Below are 23,287 nucleotides of genomic sequence, written 5' to 3'. Positions count from 1 at the left end.
AGATACAAAGCACCAGCTACAGTTGCACAGAAAAGAAAGGCTCTTAAACTTTCTGTTGGGATATAACACAAGGAACATTTAATTCAGCGAAGTCTCCTTTCATCCGTGCCATCTCGTGGGGATTTGGTGCCCACCAGACACACACATTATGTGTGTTCACATTTCCACTTACACGAAATGTCGGGTCATCACTGAAGACGACACGAATCAGAAAAGCTTCATGGCCATGCACCAACACTTTGTGTGCAAAGTTGGTAAGTAGACCGTTATCTGTAGGCTTTGGAGCTTGTAAATGCTACAAAGTATTAAAACAGGTATATTCATTTAGAAACACCCTGCATTAACTTTCATGCGGAGTATACAGAAGGATAGGATATTTCATAATATGAGATCATGCCGTTTTTCTGCTGTAGAAAATGAGTCTTGTTGGGTGATAAACCTTTCAAAATGTTAAACTTGGCTGCGAAACAGCAACTGCATAAATTCGAAGAGGCTGCAAAATCAGCCAACCAGTGGAAATTTGCAGCTGGTTGGCTGATTTTACAACCGCTTCGGATAAAACTGTAGTAACATTAATATTTGGCTGAAGAGACAGAAAGCAGTGAAAGATTACACATTATGCATTAAACTCTACCTAATTACATAGAAAACAACAAAATTTCACAAAAGCAAGTATTCATTTTGTCAGACACTTTATGTAAATAATAACAATAATAATAATTATTATTACTACTATTTTATTATTGTTATTATATAATTATTATTTTTATTATCATTGGCAGTGGCTGAAATTCTCTACATTTGTTCATAATCGTAACTATTATGCAGCAGATGCTGTTTCACCCATTCACGTTGATCTGAGTCTAAAAATTTGTGAACATCCAAAATATATACTCACGAGCTGACTGTAGCCATTTTTAAAATACGCAAAGCTATTAAAACCATCTAAATTAAACCTTAATTGCGGGTCTTGATTCACGAACTGTGCTCTTTACACAGTTACTTCTCTTATTTTAATATTTCTGCACACATATATATTTTATAATATACGGGCTAGTTGGCACTATATTATTCTCACAATTGTTGTTATGGTATTTCTTAAAGTTGAGTCGCCGCATCTCGTGGTCGTGCGGTAGCGTTCTCGCTTCCCACGCCCGGGTTCCCGGGTTCGATTCCCGGCGGGGTCAGGGATTTGCTCTGCCTCGTGATGGCTGGGTGTTGTGTGCTGTCCTTAGGTTAGTTAGGTTTAAGTAGTTCTAAGTTCTAGGGGACTTATGACCACAGCAGTTGAGTCCCATAGTGCTCAGAGCCATTTTTTTTAAAGTTGAGTCACCTCAACGAGCTTGTGTCTGTGTGTGGCTCAGTTAGGACATGGATTAGCTTAGTATGAAAGTTATCTGTCTGTCAACAGCGACAGGACAGGAAACAGAAAATCAGCCCCGAGTACTGGACTACTCATTGTAGCCCGCCATTTGTCATATACTGTTTCGAAGCTGTTGCGATTGAATTTTATATTGTCAGTCCGAAAGCCGTTCCGACTTGGCTGAAACGTGTGAAGTAAATATCTCAGCGAGATGTTTCCTATTGAAGAAACAATCGCAGTAGCGGAGGCGCACGTGTTTACTAGCTCATATGAGGAAATGCGAGACATTTTTGCAAAGACGCTCCTTGGCGTTCCTATACCTGCGAAGAACAGTATACAGGATTTGGAGAACCAGTGGTGTCCTACACTGATTACGACAGCTTACCGAACCCACTGCACCTAATTTTTTCAGTAAATGACGCGATCTAATGACCTCTTTTCCTTTTTCCCTGTGTCAGCCTGCTGACCTGTGTACACTTCCTCAGATCTATTTCACATAATGGAAAAACGCTTTGGTTGCCTTTACATGACACATGCTCACTGAATTCTCCCACTACAGACAACATATTAACCAACATGAAATACAACTTTACGCAGGTTCCTTTAAAATATTTTTCTAGCAGCTATTACTTTCAGGCGTTACAGCGTTTATTTCCTACTATCATCTCTGCTCTTATTTGCAATTACAGTATTTTTGTGAAAACCTTACATCCACTATTGTGAACTTCTCTCCCGTGGTTGTTATGTCACAAATCAAGTACGTCCAAATCGATGAATAAGTATTGCGCTATGAAGACTCTTACTAATAGAATATTTACAGTCTGTGTATTGGGCAAAGAGTGGCGATTCATTACACTAATTACCACTGTCTACAACTTTCTTCAAATCCGCAATGTCTTTGGTTTGGTAACTAATAAAGTAACATACCTAATTCAGTGCCAGATGCTATAACTATACGCAATAGATTGAGACCCCTGTTAACATGAAGAAGTTATTTCGTCCTTTTTCCAGTATTCACGGCAGTTCGTTTTTCAAGTAGCTTATTTACCTCATGGCGGTAATCTACCATTTTATGTGATCTGGAGTGATTGAAATGGCATTAAATCTAATTTGCATAACCAAGGAGCACCTGTTGAGTTATTAGTTGTGTTCATATCACACCTGGCTTCTGGCAGATTCATTTGTCAGGACTCCTGTTCTCTTTCCATTTCCACTGTGCACAGTTTACTAAATATGTATGCGTTGTTGGGGGGCCATCTGCGAATCAAATCGGATCATTCGATACAGATCAAGGACGCTGTTTATATTTAGTCATAACAAAGTTTACAACCTGCATTAAATTGGCGACCCTGTCTAGGATCTTACCAATAGGTACCTTCCTGGTCACTCAGACAGGTGTCGTCTTACATTAAACTGGCAGTGATGTGGATGAAGTTTCTTTCAAGTAAGTATTTTTCTTACTTAGTGAGAAAAGTTTCAACTTGCATTAGTCAGTAAAATCGATTCACTCATTGATCTGATGCACTCTGTTACAATTCAGCCATCAAGTTACATCTGCTCACATTTGACAAGTTGTTGTACTATTAAATTTGCAAAGCATACGATTTTACTTTCTGTGCTGTTTATTCAGTCGTCTTGGTGTATGTGTGGTAATATTGGTTATGGGATAGCTTTAGCACTCCATATGCAAATTAAAGAGGAGTTTGGTAGAGAAGGAGTTAACAACAAAATCATGAGAAAGTCTTATGTGTTTTTTTTTCAAAGAATTAAGAAGAGGTTTTGGATTGCAAATTGAAGATTTCGTTTCGAAAAGAGATGTTACTTTTAGCGGACTGCGTGTTTTATTTAATTCCATGTATTTCCTTTCGTCATTCAGGTTTATTGTGTCAGTTTCTTTTGGGGCTCTGTACAGCGTTCATATGTTGCAAAGTTTTCGGCGGGGATCATTTGTATGTGTATTGTATCTTGATACATACTGGGTTACGCAGACATGTGAGAGTAAATTAGCTGAGGCAAGAATCTTTTTCTTTTACTTATCTACAGATGAATGTATGAATGAAGTCAGTGGACTGGAGAAGGGTCTTGAGCGAAATAATTAGTTAGATAAGAGATAGTAGAAGCAGATCATGTTAGGGAGGAGATGTCAGTTGCCTGAGTGCAGGTGAAGTTACCCGTCTAACTGGAGTTTCCAAGCAACAATGTGATTGAAATAAAATCAATAAACAATTTAAACTTACCTGAAGGATGAGAGAATGCTGACGAAGGTAAGAACGTGGTAATACCTTATCTGACAGATGCGGTAGTAACTGTTTGGAACTACAAGGAGACAACATTGCAGAAATGTTGATTATAGCTTTACGAAATGCTCAGTTGCGTTCGTTCATACCATTCTCACCTGAACCCACAGAACAAAATCATGTACAGATTGGGATCCTTGATTTCCTTAAGAAATTAGTTCAGGAGCTAAAGAGAAGAATGGCAAAGCAGGAATTGAGGCAAAGGAAACAAGAGAGGGAGATAAAGAAAATTCACACAGATCTGTCGTAGTTACCAGTTGAGGTCAATAAAATGGCTGACTTTACAGCACATTCCGATAACCAAACAAGGGATTAGCCACATGGAATGTTGGAAAGATGCACATAAAAGGCACTTTAAGCACGATTCGATGGACAAACTGGTAACTACACTTGAGAATGAAGCTCAATAAACGTCAGCAGAGGCACCGGCCTTGCCGCAGTGGCTACACCGACTCCCGTGAGATCACTGAAGCTAAGCGCTGTCCGGCGTGGTCGGCACTTGGATGGGTGACCATCCCGGTCGCCATGCGCTGTTGACATTTTTCGGGGTACACTCAGCCTCGTGATGCCAGTTAAGGAGCTGCTCGACCGAATAGTAGCGGCTTCGGTCAAGAATACCATCACAACAACCGGGAGAGCGGTGTGCTGACCCCACACCTCTCCTATCCGCATCCTCCCCTGAGGATAACACGGCGGTCGGATGGTTCCGGTAGGCCACTCGTGGCCTGACGACGGAGTGCTTTTTTTAAATGTCAGCAGAAATTGGAAAGATATAGATCATCTTACGTTTGTCATTCATATCATTATAAGGGAAGAGGTAAGACCTATGCGTGAAGAATTGGATGGAATGTGTCTGGTACCAGTATGAGAAGCACTGGAAAGTCAATCACTTCTCACATCCAAAGAGCAACAGGAAATTTCAGACAAACAAATGTGAAGGAAAGCACAGTGTTTGGATGAGGTGACTGGTGGTTTCGAGATCGAGATAGCAGAAGTGTTAGTTTGGTGCGGTGATGCCTCAGGCACTAATAATTGCTCATCCTAAGCAGAAGCATCAGATGTGAAATCAGAAACAATATGCAGGAGTCTAGAGATGACAGATCAGGTTCCTCCACATCAGTCACGATTGATATTGGCCAATGCATGGGCACAGGCGTACAAGCAATGGCATCTGAATTGCATCAATTTGCTCAATATCAGTAGAAAAGTGTCAGCCCTTCAAGGAAATTGGAAAAAGGTTGCATCCCAAGGCTTGGCTCGAACACCACGACCAGTGTTTTCCACCTTCATGGTCGTCAATGCACCGGTTAAAGTTTATCTGCAGTCTTGTGGGATGAGAAACAGGAGGATAAATGTTTACAATCACACTGCAGTGGGTATCATAAAAGGATTTTTGGGATGCGTTCCTCGGAAACTACTGGTCGAGGAATGTGCAAGAAAGAGTGAAAGTGGAGATTATCATAGGTCAAAATTTGGAGGGATCTGGAACTCACAGCCCAGTGAAATTTTTATAATCTATGATACAACAGAATCAGAACCTGGACGTGCCATCCAGTCGATATAGGCTTTATTCGGTTATGTTATCAGGAAAGGCCTCCGAATTATAAACAGATTTTTGTTGGACAGTGTGGTGAAGAAAATGAAGTTTTCAAGAACTTCCTGCAGTAGACAGAATTCGTGCAGATAGGAGATTACAGTTGGTATCGACAATACGAACCAGCCTGCCATTTTTCACGACTGCGCCTCATAATGAGTGCTATGACAGCCGAACAGAAGGTGCTGGAACCAGTATCACTCTAAGAACAACTCTAGCTTCAGGCTGGATGACACTAATCTGTAGCATAATCAAACCCAGTTCCTGCCCCCTCATCACAGAAATATGGAGAATCGATGAGGAATCCATGCCAACCATGGATGAAGCGTAATTAACGTCATTTAGTATGAAGATTTAAGGAAAAGGAGAACATGATAACGCAAAATTTTCATTCAGTCATGTCTGTAGTAGTAGGAAGTGTACGACTGGAATCTATATTAGACAGTGAGAGTCAGCTCTCAGCAATATCACAATCTGGTTTTCCTCAACGTTTGCAGCTTCATGAGACCAAAATTCCTCAAGCACTGGCGGGAGTGAGCATGAATGTGTAACAACAAGTTTGTCTTGTGTTTTTGTGGCAGGAAAACAGACTGGACTGGAAGCTTTTAGTTGCGTCAAAACTGGAGGTAACGCCGATCCAGTTATAGACTTACGATGCAGACAGTTTGTGTTGTGGATACTTGTCCCAATACACATTCTTTTTGAGGAACTAGTGGCTCAGGAACGACTTCCTGCAAACTGCTGAAAACTGTTTATCGAATGAGAAGGACTGAAAGTGGAACCATGTAAACATTACGAAAAAAGAGATGAACACCTATCAGATGGGCAGGCGACAACTGAAGGTGAAATAAGAAGGAAAAAATCTAGAGAAACTGGACGCAATTCATGATGTTGGTATGATAGACATGGAGAAATTGTGCATGTATATGTTTTCGCCAAAACTGGAAGTAATTAAGAACTTTCAGTATAAATTCGCTGTGAGAGAGCGCACAAAGTTTTTTGAGTACCTATATCCCATTACGCTGACATAAGGGGAAAGTGTGTGTCGAAATTCGAGTAGTGCTACATCAAGGTGTCATTGTACCAGCTGCTTCTTTGTACAATAACCTCTGTGATTGACGGGGAAGTGAGATGGTACAATCCTTTTAGTGCTCGACTCGCTTCCAATAAATACCGTTATAGTACCAGACGCTGACAAGCCAGGAAATATGGAGAACTCCTCAACGTACCAGAATGAGATTTTCAGTCTGCAGCCGAGTGTGTGCTAATATGAAACATCCTGGCAGATTGAAGCTGTGTGCCGGACCGAGACTGGAACTCGGGACCTTTACGAAAGGCCTGCACTCCTGCTATGCGATCGGTCGGTACGATAAAAGCAATAGTCTGGGATGATTAGCTGTTTGGGAGGCGTAAGCAGGTTTCGTCCACTAATGCGATTCGGATACCCTTTCGCTCCATGAACGCAACCATTTCGGCTCTTTTGTTTGCGATCCCGTTGGCGTTCCAAAATAGCATCCGTGAGTTTGAGTTGGCGTCTGCGTTTCGGGGCTGGTGTGGTGTATTATCCATATATTTGTGTAAACAGTGGCGTGACAGTGGCTTGGATGTTAGTCCTGTTGAGCGAGCCCGACATGAACTGCATGAAGCGTTGTGCAACAAACCCCTTAATCTTCAAGACTACTTCGGTGGTCGTGAGTCCGAGGAATATTGAGTCCATTATTATTCGGAATGTTGGACGTGTCGTCCTGTGAGCTGTTGGTTGTGTTGACGGCCGCTGGTACTTGTGTTGGCGTCTGGTGAGGGCTGGTTTGTGTGTCAGCTGTTTGAGTGACAGTTCTGGGGCCTGGGTAGTCTCTGTGGTGAGTGGGTGTTCCAGAGGTCGGTGTCCATTTATAACGTTGGATATACGAAGTACCTATCCGATGGGGACTCTACAGCTTTCAATAAAATTAATGAGTTGAATTTTATGCAGACATCTTGGTAACAAAACTGGAGTATTGTGGACATGGCAAAAGAGGATGGGTTCTAGATTGAGGAAGCTACGAAGTGAAATGAAAGGAAAATTGCTCTCTGATGGAAAATCTCATCTGGCGAGGCAGACTGACAGAAACTGAAATAGACCTTCTTCAGAGTTATTATGGACTGGCCATTAGACGAACTGCACCTCTGAATGATGTTACAGCAATGAGAAAAGCTGTATGGACCACCTACTTTCATAAGTTGTCCATAGGTGACCACCCTGTTCACGGACTTTGCCCTAAAGAAGCAGATTCTTGGTGTGGTTACCAAAAAGCAAAAGAAAGTGGTCAAATATACCATCATAACCATTCTCTTCCTGAGCCTGTTATGAATGAAATAAAACCAATTTTTAGAGACTTGTGTGACCCTGTTTTGCTTAGTAAATGTCTTCATGGGGGCACTCAGAATACAAATTAAAGTTTCAACCATTGCGTATGGGGAAGAATACCCAAGAATGTTTATGCGGGACTAAATACATTAAACGTTGGTGTAATAGATGCAGTGATATGTTACAATGATGGAGTGATAGGAAGGTTAGAAGTCCTAAGAAATTTAGGCATACAATGTGGCTTTAATATGAAAGATCAATTGCTTGTGTGTGACAGACAACGGGTGCATGAAGCTGAAAGATTCGCTCTTCAAGTTGCCAGAGAAGAAATGAATGCTAAAAGGAATGCCAAGAGGAAGCTTGAGGATGAAGAAATGCTGCAGGATGAAGACTGTGCTTCAGGAATGTTCAGAGACACAGTTTAATTGGACTCATGTCGTCATTCGCAATTTCTCGCAAGTTGTATTTTTCAGAATTCAGATACAAATCTTTCCCAAAGTCTATAAAGCATTGCTCTAATTTTTTTCTGTAACTTACAATAGTCCATACTTACGTAGTAGACCTAAGCTTTATTGCAAATCACGTGAATTATAGAAAAAATAGCATTTTATTAGGAAAAAATTATAACAATTAAAATGTAAGATCTGATATTTTTTAGCCTTGTAATATACATAATAGATCTAGTATCTCAGCCATCATGTCATGCATATCCGGTAAAAATTTGATCTCCGTAAAATGTATAACATTGGATTAAATGGTAACTCAATTTGAGGAAGCATTTGGGAAAAAAATGCTTCAATTTCTTTGTAATTTTTTAATAACTCTAAACGGATTCAGAAATATTCAAAATACCTCTAATTTCTGTAGAAACTGTGCTGCGCTACCTGATATCAACAAAAAATCTGTAAAACACATACAATATAAACAGTACCTGAAAGAAATAGGTATTGATATTCACATAATATTGTGCCGGAAAACTACCCTGTATTCTTATGAACTCTGATTTTGGTATGGCTCAATCCAATTTTTGGGACGCGTAATTACTTGTTTTGGATTTTCACCTTACGCATTGAAATGGTTCAAATGGCTCTAAGCGCTATGGGACTTAACATCTGAGATCATCAGTACCATAGACTTAGAACTGCTTAAACCTAATTAACCTAAGGACATCACACACATACATGCCTGAGGCAGGATTCGAACCAGCGACTGTAGCAGCAGCGCGGTTCTGGACCGAAGCGCCCAGAACTGCTAGGCCACAGCGGCCGGCCTACCCACTGAAAATAGTGGCGATAGGACTGTACAAAACACCACGAACAGGAAAGCACTTACATGGCTATGTCGGGCTCATGAATTTCTAAAGATCTATTAATATGCAAACGTTGTTGACATCAGTACAATGCGACATGTATGAGATGCTTTGATGAGAGCACTTGTGGAGGTTTCCATCCTTGCACGCTACGATTTATCATCGGACTTCTGAATGATTACTGATAGCCCGAAGTGGATTGAGCATGATCACGTATCAAGAATTTGAAGACGAAGGAGAGACGGGGAGAAAATCAATTGCATTTGGAACCTGTGTTCTGTCTAAATGTGAAAACAACTACTCAGTTACCAGGTATAAAGCATTTACCATCACGTGGGTTTTCCAGAGGTTCCGTTTCTTTTTGTGTGGGAGAAGAGCACTTGACTTTACTGACCATAAAGCATTACAGTTTTTGTGAGGAGTCAGACTGACAGGTGGAAGGTTCTCCAGTAGGTATTGTACCTTGTAAGCTGCACTCAGCTTTCTTGTCTGGAATTCGTACGTGTTCTCGTAGGTCATGAAGTGCACACAATGATTTCTGCTGCTGCAAGACATCTAGGTGGCTACAAATATAAATTTTCAGTACTTATCTTTTGTTGTGCTGTCTTCTTCAGGCTGACGTTCCCAGGTTCAGAGACTCTTACTGCTCCTGTGTACTAGTAGTCTGTGTTGCCTCTTAAATAAGTAAAAATTCTTTTATGCTGTAGACGTCTTGATTTATTCACTGGTTGGTTGACAGTTACCCAATGTGTACAGTGCATCATTTCCATCAGTGTTCTACAATACTTAAAATTATAGAGTAACTTCCATATATGTCCAGCCTCTAGCACGCACACATTTACAAGTTGTTCTACCTGAGAAAAATTGAGGTCCTCGTGAAACTTCCAGTATCAGACGATCTCTTACAATGTTAATTTCATACATAGGTGTTTAGCAATACCCATATTGGTGTTAAAATCAGGACGGATATTAAAGGGCCTTTTACATAAATTAAATATTTAAAGATTGGTGCTTAATTATGGGAATAGGACTGTACAATTTCGTTTGCTAAACAGTACATTAATTTGACTGGAGAGTAAAATTTTATGCTAACACCTCAGCATTATATTTTTATTATACACTCCTGGAAATTGAAATAAGAACACCGTGAATTCATTGTCCCAGGAAGGGGAAACTTTATTGACACATTTCTGGGGTCAGATACATCACATGATCACACTGACAGAATCACAGGCACATAGACACAGGCAACAGAGCATGCACAATGTCGGCACTAGTACAGTGTATATCCACCTTTCGCAGCAATGCAGGCTGCTATTCTCCCATGGAGATGATCGTAGAGATGCTGGATGTAGTCCTGTGGAACGGCTTGCCATGCCATTTCCACCTGGCGCCTCAGTTGGACCAGCGTTCGTCCTGGACGTGCAGACCGCGTGAGACGACGCTTCATCCAGTCCCAAACATGCTCAATGGGGGACAGATCCGGAGATCTTGCTGGCCAGGGTAGTTGACTTACACCTTCTAGAGCACGTTGGGTGGCACGGGATACATGCGGACGTGCATTGTCCTGTTGGAACAGCAAGTTCCCTTGCCGGTCTAGGAATGGTAGAACGATGGGTTCGATGACGGTTTGGATGTACCGTGCACTATTCAGTGTCCCCTCGACGATCACCAGTGGTGTACGGCCAGTGTAGGAGATCGCTCCCCACACCATGATGCCGGATGTTGGCCCTGTGTGCCTCGGTCGTATGAAGTCCTGATTGTGGCGTTCACCTGCACGGCGCCAAACACGCATACGACCATCATTGGCACCAAGGCAGAAGCGACTCTCATCGCTGAAGACGACACGTCTCCATTCGTCCCTCCATTCACGCCTGTCGCGACACCACTGGAGGCGGGCTGCACGATGTTGGGGCGTGAGCGGAAGACGGCCTAACAGTGTGCGGGACCGTAGCCCAGCTTCATGGAGACGGTTGCGAATGGTCCTCGCCGATACCCCAGGAGCAACAGTGTCCCTAATTTGCTGGGAAGTGGCGGTGCGGTCCCCTACGGCACTGCGTAGGATCCTACGGTCTTGGCGTGCATCCGTGCGTCGCTGCGGTCCGGTCCCAGGTCGACGGGCACGTGCACCTTCCGCCGACCACTGGCGACAACATCGATGTACTGTGGAGACCTCACGCCCCACGTGTTGAGCAATTCGGCGGTACGTCCACCCGGCCTCCCGCATGCCCACTATACGCCCTCGCTCAAAGTCCGTCAACTGTACATACGGTTCACTTCCACGCTGTCGCGGCATGCTACCAGTGTTAAAGACTGCGATGGAGCTCCGTATGCCACGGCAAACTGGCTGACACTGACGGCGGCGGTGCACAAATGCTGTGCAGCTAGCGCCATTCGACGGCCAACACCGCGGTTCCTGGTGTGTCCGCTGTGCCGTGCGTGTGATCATTGCTTGTACAGCCCTCTCGCAGTGTCCGGAGCAAGTATGGTGGGTCTGACACACCGGTGTCAATGTGTTCTTTTTTCCATTTCCAGGAGTGTATGTTTCTTATCAATGAAGCTTTTCTGGTCCTGTTTAATTATGTGCAAAATATAAAATTATAGAGTTTTGGTTTTGATATTGAAATGAATCGTTTGTGTTTTGAGTATGTTTTTTACGACGCATTAGATTTTTAGTTGTTTCGAATAATCTTCAATCCAGCAAGTTTGACGGAAATTGAGAGTTTTTCTGGAGTCTCCGTCATCTGAGCATTCTATTGAGATATAAATTTCAAATAAGTAAGTCGCCTTTGTAATAAAAAATTTCGTGAGTTATATGTTTCTTGAGTTTCAATGTTGCTTCCATGTTTTGGTAACCGTGATGGTTATTTATGAGTTATGGTTTGTAACAGACTATATTGACAATCATTGCACTTTGAACTGCTTTGCTGTTTATTAGTATTTTCTTATTATGTAGTTTCAGTCATGGTGAAAATTTTGGATTATCAACCAACGTCGCTAAGTTGAAAAGATTCATTCTTTTATTACATTAGTAAGTAAATGTCAGCAGCTTGGAAAGCATACGGAAATTTATTATGACAATTATGAGTGTAAATCCTTAACATATAGTGAAAAAATACGAACCGAACTTATTGATTCTTATGAGTTTTGTTGCTCTGGATTGTATGAAACGATAGAAGAAGAATTAGAGGAAAAGCACTAAAGCCTGCTCTACGTGAAGCGGCTAGCGTTCCAAAACTATATTTCAGCGTCGCTGGATGACATAGCAAGACAACATGAAAAGCAACCGGCCCTTCATGAATTAAGTACGGAACTGTAAACAGCCAGTAGTTAGACAGTTCCATCTCTTGCATGGTGAAGTTCTGTTTCGCCAGAAAATGGTAGAAGACTCAGTCTTGTTATTAAACATACCGAACTATTTCATTGATTAATTTTGTGTGCTCATTTGGTCCATGTCAATTCCGCACCTCGTAAGTATTTCTCGAACTTGCAATCCATATGTTACTTTAACTACATGGACTGCACTACCCAGAAAGTATCTTAGATATGCAAACCATGCCAGAAGACAAAAGAAACCGAGACTTCGCATCAGAAGCCCCTGTTTCCAATTCCGCCAAAGAGAATGTGTCAGCTAGGGGAGCATCGATCTCCTAGCCCGTTACCGAGGTCGAGGATCGGTTTCCGTTACGTTCTACTCCCACGGAGCTGACTTCGAAATTCTTAACCTTATTTCCGTAGCATAGGGCTACGGCGAAGAAGGCATCGAATCTGTTCCAGAAGGGATTTGTGTAACATGTGGGGTGAGTTGAAAAACTGATCTCATATAACGGCGAGAAGTTTCGCCTGTTGAAGCAAAAGACAATGATAAAAAAATATGGAAATGTTTCATTTCGATTCCCAGTTTCGTCCCACCCACCTCTACCCTCATAGTTGAAACCCTGCAGAAAATTATGCATGACCTGGATACCTTTTGCCTTCTGTCCTGTGACAAACGTCATTTATTGTGGAATGCCTTCCTACTCCACTTCCAGAAAATAATGAGTAAGAGGATAGAGCTCGGGTTTGATAAAATTCCCATCCAATCACCATTCTTGATATAAGGAAGTAATTCTCATATCCATTCAGCGAATCTGAGAGCCTGGCTATAAAGGAAAGCAACGAATGGATAATAAAGCAAAAATTCCAAGCTATGAAATTGGTGAGAAGGTACTTATTAAGTTTCACAAGCTGTTTAACAAACAAAACACATTGTGCCATAAGGTTTTTTATCTCTATTTTGAAGCCCTCTGCATACAGAGAGTCGTGCATGATAGGGAGCCAGATGTGGAATCACTGAAGTCATGGGCATCATGTGGTATACATCATATCAGCAATATCAAACCGTTCATTGATTAAAAGTGTAGCAAATGAGACAACTAGCATGGAAAGTGTGGTTTTGTAGCTTAATTACGTCACTGTGGACAAATTTATTGCAGTATGAGAAACGTCCTGACCGTAAGTTCGTAGTTATTGGTAAAGTCTGAATGTTCCATGTGGTAGAAATTACAGTGATTTAAGACGTATGCTGATGGTGTTGTCTTTTTCATGCAGTGTTAATTAAATAGTTGAGTTGAGATATTTTACAAGCGCACAAGGTGCGGACTGTTTCATATGTGATCCTCATTCCATTATTAAGGATTCACTGGAGGAGGCGACGATCCTGGGCATACGTTAGGTAAAGTAAGACCTGAGCGTTTGTTATCCACTGAAGGTCAGATTATAGACTACGTTGGCTCGTCAAAATTGTGGTTGCTTTGATTTTGTCTTGTGATGTACACAGTGTAGCAGAATTTATGTGTTGAGTTGGAGAGGAGCTTGATGATGTTTTGTCTCCGATAAGCGAGCCCTTGGGACCACTGTAAGGATTTATCGGGCAATGTCGACAGCACATGAGGACGCTGTGTAATGGACCACGATGTCTTTTTCATTTTTAATTTTGTTGTAGTGATACAAGTAAGAAGCGAGATGAGTAATGGGGGACTCCTTGCAGGATGTTGATGTGCAAGGTGTCAGAACAGACCATATCGACACGTGTGACATCCAGCAATCATACACGAAGCGCAAGTGAGCGGTATATAGCTATATGACTAACGTAATATACTGTGTTCTTTTGTTCTGAAATAGTTATGTGGTGTCCACCTTGCTGTGGAAAGAGGATGGATGTAAGTCTGTTACTATGTCGAAGGAACGGAAAGGTAGAGTCAATGGAAGGCTTAACTAATCTTCCAAAATTTCATTCGACTGATGATGCAATAATTGAATAAGAATAAAAAGAAGTACGTGGACGGTAAGGTGTATAATGAAGGTGTGTCAAAACTGTATTAACTTTCCGTGCTTGTTCCCAAATAAAGTAATTGTAACTGTTTCCCCACATAAGGGTTATTAACAATTGTTGTTGTTGTTGTGGTCTTCAGTCCTGAGACTGGTTTGATGCAGCTCTCCATGCTACTCTATCCTATGCAAGCTTCTTCATCTCCCAGTACCTACTGCATCCTACATCCTTCTGAATCTGCTTAGTGTATTCATCTCTTGGTCTCCCCCTACGATTTTTACCCTCCACGCTGCCCTCCAATACTAAATTGGTGATCCCTTGATGCCTCAGAACATGTCCTACCAACCGATCCCTTCTTCTGGTCAAGTTGTGCCACAAACTTCTCTTCTCCCCAATCCTATTCAATACTTCCTCATTAGTTACGTGATCTACCCATCTAATCTTCAGCATTCTTCTGTAGCACCAAATTTCGAAAGCTTCTATTCTCTTCTTGTCGAAACTATTTATCGTCCATGTTTCGCTTCCATACATGGCTACACTCCATACAAATACTTTCAGAAATGACTTCCTGACACTTAAATCTATACTCGATGTTAACAAATTTCTCTTCTTCAGAAACGCTTTCCTTGCCATTGCCAGTCTACATTTTATATCCTCTCTACTTCGACCATCATCAGTTATTTTGCTCCCCAAATAGCAAAACTCCTTTACTACTTTAAGTGTCTCATTTCCTAATCTAATACCCTCAACATCACCCGACTTAATTCGACTACATTCCATTATCCTCGTTTTGCTTTTGTTGATGTTCATCTTATATCCTCCTTTCAAGACACTGTCCATTCCGTTCAACTGCTCTTCCAAGTCCTGTACTGTCTCTGACAATTAGCACAGTCAAATGTGATCCATATATTTGGTATAACGCTGATTGTTGTTAGATGTGTATGACGTGCTACGAGATCTTTTGCAGGAAATGATGAGATGAGATTGTAAAACTTTTAATCATGATTTTTTATGTGTTATTATCAAGTTAATGCAGTTAGTAAATTGTTTGTCAAGAACTATGAGCAGACTTGGGAGGTGATGAGGATGCCACCTGCAGGAGTCTAATTGGGTTGCCTTTTGCACCTTAAGCAAGCCGGCTAGCGTGAGGTTTCTGTATCGGTAGGTCTAAATAAATTCGGTTTCTGCAAACATATTAGTACCTGATCCATGACTTTCTAGCAGAATTATTAAGTGTCAGTACCTAGAGGGGCCGGTTCTAACGACTTACAACCAACTAAAGCTGCAATCTCTGAGTTACGTGTCTAAGAACTATGCCCAAAGTTTCTCCTTTTACACCCTCTGACAAGGTAACCTCCCCATCGCCCCCCATCCCCCCCCCCCCCAGATTTAGTTATAAATTGACACAGTGGATAGGCCTTGAAAAACTGAACACAGATCAATCGAGAAAACAGGAAGAAGTTGTGTGAAACTGTGAAAAAAATAAGCAAAATATACAAACTGAGTAGTCCATGTTCAAGATATGCAACATCAAGGACATAGTGAGCTCAGGAGCGCCGTGGTCCCGTGGTTAGCGTGAGCAGCTGCGGAACGAGAGAGTCTTGGTTCAAGTCTTCCTTCGAGTGAAAAGTTCAATTTTTTATTTTCAGACAATCATTATCTGTCCGTCCGTCCGTCCGATGCGATCACTTTTTTGGCAGTGATTATCACATCTACAAGAAAACCTAAATCGGGCAAGGTAGAAGAATCTTTTTACCCATTCGCCAAGTGTACAAGTTAGATGGGTCGGCAACATATTCCTGTCATGTGACACACATGCCGTCACCAGTGTGGTATAGAATATATCAGATGTGTTTTCCTGTGGAGGAATCGGTTGACCTATGACCTTGCGATCAAATGTTTTCGGTTCCCATTGGAGAGGCACGTCCTTTCGTCTACTGATCGCACGGTTTTGCGGTGCGGTCGCAAAACACTGACACTAAGCTTATTACAGTGAACAGAGACGTCAATGAGCGAACGGACGGATCATAATTTTGCGAAAATAAAGGAAGTAAACTTTTCACTCGATGGAAGACTTGAAGCAAGGACTGCACATTCCGCAGCTGCTCACGCTAACCACGGGACCACGGCGCTCCTGAGCTCACATTTCCCTTGATGTTGCATATCTTGTACATGGACTACTCAGTATATATATTTTGCTTATTTTTCTCATAGTTCCACACAACTTCTTCCTGTTTTCTCGATTGATCTGTGTTCAGTTTTTCAAGGCCTGTCCACTGTGCCAACTTATAACTTAACTAAATCTGAGGGGGGTGCGATGAGGAGGTTCCCTTTTGAGTAGTGACATGGGCAAGCGTACGTAATGTTAAAAGTTACATATAATTATTCACATTGGGTTCGACATGGATTCACTGATGTGATGAGTAAATTTGTAACCTCCTGTTTTATCAATAACTGGGGGATCATTTAACACGTATTTAATAGCTTTTATTCTTGATGTCTTTATGCACTGTTGTCAAGTTAATGTAGTTAGTAATTTCTTTGTCACAAGCAATGTGCTGATGTCTCACTCGAAGATGGTCGGCACAACTGCAGATGGCGCTGGTTAACGGAGCGGTTAACCTCGCACAGCAGCGCTTCCCTGGCGAGCGGCAGCGCCAGCAGTCTGGATGATAGTGGAGCTAAATAAGCGGACGCCCATTAATTACATGCTATTTTCTTTTGCTATGGACTCCCCTTTCCCACTGGTGATATTCGGTGACATGTGGTGGGATCCCACCTCCCCCTAAAGAGAGTTTTACCATATAATTTTTAAGTGATTAAATTTGTTTGTAATTAACTTTATATTTCCATTGCCCCCATAGGACTGATAGAGGAGATAGACAAGGTCCAACGAAGAGCGGCGCGTTTCGTCACGGGACCGTTTAGCTGGTGAGAGAGCGTTACGGGGCAGCTAAGGGAACTCCACTGGCAGACGTTACAAGAGGGGCGTTATGCATCACGGAGAGATTTACTATTGAAATTTCGGGGCAGAACTTTTCAGGAGGAGTCAGACAACGTATTACTTCTCCCCACATACATCTCGCGTGTTGACCACGGGGAGAAAATTCGAGAAATTAGAGCCAATACAGATGATTGTCGACAATCATTCTTCCCGCACACTATTTGCGAATGGAACAGAGTTGGAGGGATCAGATAGTGGTACCGAAAGTACCCTTCGCCACACACCAATAGTTGGCTTGCGGAGTATGATGTAGAGGTCCCATGAAACTGAGATTTGGTGAGATTTTGAGACATTCCCCCACTCTCCATTTTGAGGTCATGTAATTAGTGGACGTCCCCATAGGCTAGCCCAAGTGGCTGGCAGCTGCCAATGTCTATTTCAACGAGGCTCGAGCAGCGTGTAGAAGCTTGGTCTGGCGGCAGCAGTCCTCTGAGGATGGGAGGGATGTCTCACGGCATGGGGCACAGCCCGCACCCAGTCCTTCTGGGCAAGCGTCAAGTCGTCGACTGAATGGGTAGCATCCCTAACAGCATCTGTCGAAATATTATGTGAGTGCGGAGCTGAGCAATAGTCACATGATCGGCTAGTAACAATGAAAATTTCTGGGGCCTGTGCCTCCAGTAAGGTGTATGATCATCCGCGAACCACAACCACACATCCGAAGGGAAATACCAAGAATTTTCTGTCCGAGCACACCTTTTTCTGATGTAACTCTTGGATAAGAAGCCATTATTATTATTTCACATTGTTCTTAAAAACCATGTTCGCTAAGTTCACTTGTAAATCTCTCTGCCGATTACTTGCTTCGACAGAGCTGTGCGGTCATCATCAGATCTGGAAGTTTAGTAAACAAACATTCCAAGTCGAGGTGGCTAATACATATATGACCTCATTCAAACACTGTACATGTTACTGTAGCATTAGTATGTACATTGTAACATATAGACAGCACTTCATGATTTTAAAAAATTGCAGGCCGCATAGTGATGTTACCGCATCTACATCTACATCCACATCTACATGATTACTCTGCAATTCACATTTAAGTACTTGGCAGAGGGTTCATCGAACCACAATCATACTATCTCTCTATCATTCCACTCTCGAACAGCGCGCGGGAAAACGAACACCTAAACATTTCTGTTCGAGCTCTGATTTCTCTTATTTTTATGACCATTCCTACCTATGGATGCTAGGCTCAACAACATATTTTCGCATTCGGAAGAGAAAGTTGGTGACTGAAATTTCGTAAATTGATCTCGCCGCGACGAAAAACGTATTTGCTTTAATGACTTCCATCCCAACTGGCGTATCATATCTGCCACACTCTCCCCCCTATTACGTGATTTTACAAAACGAGCTGCCCTTTTTTGCACCCTTTCGATGTCCTCCGTCAATCCCACCTGGTAAGGATCCCACACCGCGCAGCAACATTCTAACAGGACGAACGAGTGTAGTGTAAGCTGTCTCTTTAGTGGACTTGTTGCATCTTCTAAGTGTCCTGCCGATGAAACGCAACCTTTGGCTCGCCTTCCCCACAATATTATCTATGTGGTCTTTCCAACTGACGTTGTTCGTAATTTTAACACCCAGGCACTTAGTTGAATCGACAGCCTTGAGAATTGTACTATTTATCGAGTAATCGAATTCCAACGGATTTCTTTTGGAACTCATGTGGATCACCTCACACTTTTCGTTACTTAGCGTCAACTGCCAACTGCCACACCATACAACAATCTTTTCTAAATCGCTTTGCAACTGATACTGGTCTTCGGATGACCTTACTAGACGGTAAATTACACCATCATCTGCGAACAACCTAAGAGAACTGCTCAGATTGTCACCCAGGTCATTTATATAGATCAGGAACAGCAGAGGTCCCAGGACGCTTCCCTGGGGAACACCTGATATCACTTCAGTTTTACTCGATGATTTGTCGTCTATTACTACGAACTGCGACCTTCCTGACAGGAAATCACGAATCCAGTCGCACAACTGAGACGATACCCTACCGACCCGCAGCTTGAATAGAAATCGCTTGTGAGGAACGGTGTCAAAAGCTTTCCGGAAATCTAGAAATACGGAATCAACTTGAGATCCCCTGTCGATAGCGGCCATTACTTCGTGCGAACAAAGAGCTAGCTGCGTTGCACAAGAACGATGTTTTCTGAAACCATGCTGATTACGTATCAATAGATCGTTCCCTTCGAGGTGATTCATAATGTTTGAATACAGTATATGCTCCAAAACCCTACTGCAAACCGACGTCAGTGATATACTTCAATAAAAGGTAGCAAGGAATATCAGCACGTCAGACATAAAATATCATTTATATAAAACACAGATAATGTTGTGCTGATGTCCTAGCGCACACCATAATGGCGACTGAACTTGTACGATATGGGCATGCTAGTATGTAGACACTGAGCACCACATAATTTGCATATATAATTTCCTGTAGTTATTGTCTTTGCTGTGATTATTTTTATGTAATCTAACAGTCTGTCATAGATTGATATGTAAGAACGGTCGTGTTCATTGCGATATCCTACGTCAATGATTTGGATTATGAATATAATTTTGAGTGGGCATTACGTGCCACATCGAATTAAACCACGAGCTCCACAAAATCTCGTATTCAGAAATGTATGATCCAGTGATAGTGGTCTGCATTGTTTTTTACACAGTAACCATGGTGTTCTATTTATGTCAGTTGCTGTCGATGCATACACTGGGCGTAGATGAATAGTTTGAACAATATTTTTATCGTTGTACGCCTGCTTAGCTAAGTGGTAACATTGCACCGCATGTTCCGATAGCTTGACGTACGAGAGGTGGTTGTTGTTGTGGTAGGATGAGTAATTTCGCGTAGTTTTTGACAGCTGTTGTTTGCTATGAATAGAAACGATGGATGCCTGCCAAATGACCAACAGTCCCAACTGCTTTCAAGTGATAAGAATGTTTTAATATACTGTCGTTCAGTAAATGCTCCCAGTGCTTAGAGAACAAAATGAATTCCTATATTCAGCGCGTTGCAGTTTACAAATCTCTTTTTAATAGAGTGCAGTCATCTTGTTTGTTTGCCGCTGAAATGAATAAATTTTGCGTATGTTTCATATTCATGACAGTATTTGTTTTTACGCTGCTTTTTGCTTTGCTGTCAGAATACTTTAAAGTACATTGCAATAAACATGGATTTAAATCGCTGCAAAAAACCGTTTTTGCCTTCTCCAGACGACAGCCAGATTCACGTTGTCGATGGCGGAACTCTGGGATTAGTTCTTAGAATATCTTATGTATCTGAAGACGTTAAGAACAAATCCAAAGCAGTAGGATTGGTTTCGGAAGTTGTCTGTTCTTTACACGCTGCCATAGAGGTGAGAAATAGTGGAATACATTAAAAAGCTTTAAAATTATTTTAACGTGCCGTTGATTGTACTCCAAAGCATCTTGATATTTTAAACCATTATGGTGAATTTTTAGAACAAACTCAAAATGATGTTGTAATGGCTGATAAGTTGTCTTCGGAGCTCTAACTGTATCACCTAGCCACTCAGGAGCCCTGGCTAATAGACAACGAACAGCTCGAATCGCTGAAGAAATGGATCGACTTACTTTAGGAATAATTGATGAAAAACGTGACCGACTATCGGCAATTACAGATTCTTATTCAGAGTTTCGCCGTGCTAAAAAGAAGCATATTTTCAGCATATATATCACACTGTTGCCATTGAAGGGAACAGTATGACACTGTCAAAAACTCGATCCATTGTGGAAACAAGAATGGCCATCGGTAGGTAGAGTATTATGGAACACAATTAAATTCTGGGACTTGATGCTGCTTTAAAATATATGAATGCCACACTTGTTAAGAGGCTTGTAGCAGTAACTGTAAAGGATATCTTGGAAATTCATCGCAGAGTAATGGGGTTTGTGGATCTTGTTGAAGCAGGAACATTCCATCGGGCACAAGTATATGCTGGTGGCCATGTACCTCCAGGACCCCATGAAATTCAAGTTTTGATGGAAGTATTTGCACAGTGGTTGAATTCAGAACAAGCTACTCATATGCATCCTATCCGTTTTTACCGCACTGGCACATTACAAACTTTTTCACATCCATCCTTTTACTGATGGTGATGGGAGGACATTTATGTTGTTAATGAATGCAGTTCTTATGCAGGCTGGCTATCCACCTGTCATTACTCCAAAGCAAGACAGGCAGAAATACTATCAATATTTAGAACTAGCAAACGAAGGAGATTTTCGTCCATATGTGAGCTTCATTGCAGAGTGGACTGAACCTACGTCAGATTTATTTTTGTGAGCTGCAAGTGAATATACAGTAGAGTTACCTACATTGGCACAAAAACAAAGAAATCGAATTACTGAACAATAATAAAAATAGAAAATGGATCTAGCCAAGACTTCGCAGGCAGCATGTCTTTTTATCTCAAAGCTTTTTATTATTATTTATGTATTTATTTTCATATAATTGTTTTCGGTCTTCAGGATAAACTTTTTCCATGAATGCTGCTGAGTAACTTTCATAAGACAGAAATGTCATTTACAGGACTTTCAAAAGCAAAGCACTGCCATCGTGTCTGTATTCGTCAGGGTATACATTGCAAAGCTCTTGTGTGTACAAATTCTACAGAAAATACATTTTGTAAGAATAAATGTGATATTTTCACACTCACAACTGTGTGATAGGATATACGACAACCCATTTTCTACGCCCAGCAGCGAACTTTGTAAATCACATGATCTGAGAGCTGTTCAGAATCGAAAGTTTAACAATATTTTAGATACTGTTTATTTGTAATTCATTATACACACAAAGAACGAGTGTGCTAAAATAGGTTTCTAAGAAACTGTTGTCCTTACCTGATAACTTATGTCAGTATTACAATTTACAGCACATAAACTATAAAGACTTATAAATCTTAAACTGTGATGTGGTTAAGACCACCAGCATATTTGTAGTTATTTAGTAATGTACTCGTGAAACAGTTTATTTGTTTTTAAGAACATTTTCCAGTGTAAAATACCTTCACTAATGTGGCAAAGATAATTTTATTGTGTCTGTGATACTATCATTGTTTTCGTATGTGAAATCAGCACGTCTAAATCCTTTTATTGTGACCGCAGAAAACACTATACTCAGATTTTAGCCATTATTGTATGGGCTCTACAAGAAAACTTGTCAATAAGGTCATCCCAGCAAAGGAGTTCGAAACGAGAGGAACTATATAAATAACTTGCAAATGTCATTATATTGCTTGTCTGTCAGATCCGTTTTTGAATGTATCGCTTAAAGATTCCTGCCCTTCTTAAACATGATCTAACCTCTGACATATGGTTTTGTAAGTGTGATAAATTCTGGAGATTATGTAGCCACAATATTTGAGAATATTTACAGATACTTAGATGGTGACCCTCTTGTTTTTGTTGAACAATGACGTCGAATACTCTTGCAAATGTATTCCAAAAAATTAATTAAAGAATGCAACAACAAAAAAGTGTTTACGTGCTTGCCTACCCTGCAGCACGTCCGGGTTCGATTCCCAGCCGGTCTGAAGATTTTTCTCCCATCTTGGACTAGGTGTTGTGTTGGGTTGTCATTATCATTTCATCCTCATCCCGGCAGGCAAGTCGCCCATTGTAGCGCCGACTGAAATAAGACTTGAACTCGTTGTCCGAACTTCCCCGTATGTGGCCTCCCGGCCAGCAATGCCATAAGATAATTTCATTTTTTATCGTAAATTTACATTCTAAAAGATGACACTGTGTATTTCCAAAACATAATTTCTCGTAAATCTGTAATTTGAAAATATTACCTAAACCAGTCAAAAGTAATTGTGATGTGACTGGAATGAAGAAAGAATTTGTATTGTGGCATATGTAGTGTGGACCTTATACTAGTACATATCGATTGTGGAATACCGCAATGTAAACCTTTGTATACACAATCATCTGTGCAAATATCGTTCTAGCTCAGTAGCCATTGTAGTGTTAACTGAACGAATGCGCTAGGAGATGAGCACAACGTGATTTGTGTT

The 23,287-nt window shown here is 41.4% G+C and overlaps 1 pseudogene; it reads left to right on the top strand.

Annotated features, from left to right (window-relative positions):
• Positions 1-3,615: 3,615 nt before the first annotated feature.
• On the top strand, positions 3,616-21,624 carry LOC126161210 (protein adenylyltransferase Fic-like; annotated as a pseudogene).
• The last annotated feature ends 1,663 nt before the right edge of the window (positions 21,625-23,287 follow it).

This window comes from Schistocerca cancellata, chromosome 2 (assembly GCF_023864275.1).
Source record: "Schistocerca cancellata isolate TAMUIC-IGC-003103 chromosome 2, iqSchCanc2.1, whole genome shotgun sequence".
NCBI classification, from domain to species: Eukaryota; Metazoa; Arthropoda; class Insecta; order Orthoptera; family Acrididae; genus Schistocerca; species Schistocerca cancellata.
This window is presented reverse-complemented; position numbering and strand designations above follow the sequence as displayed.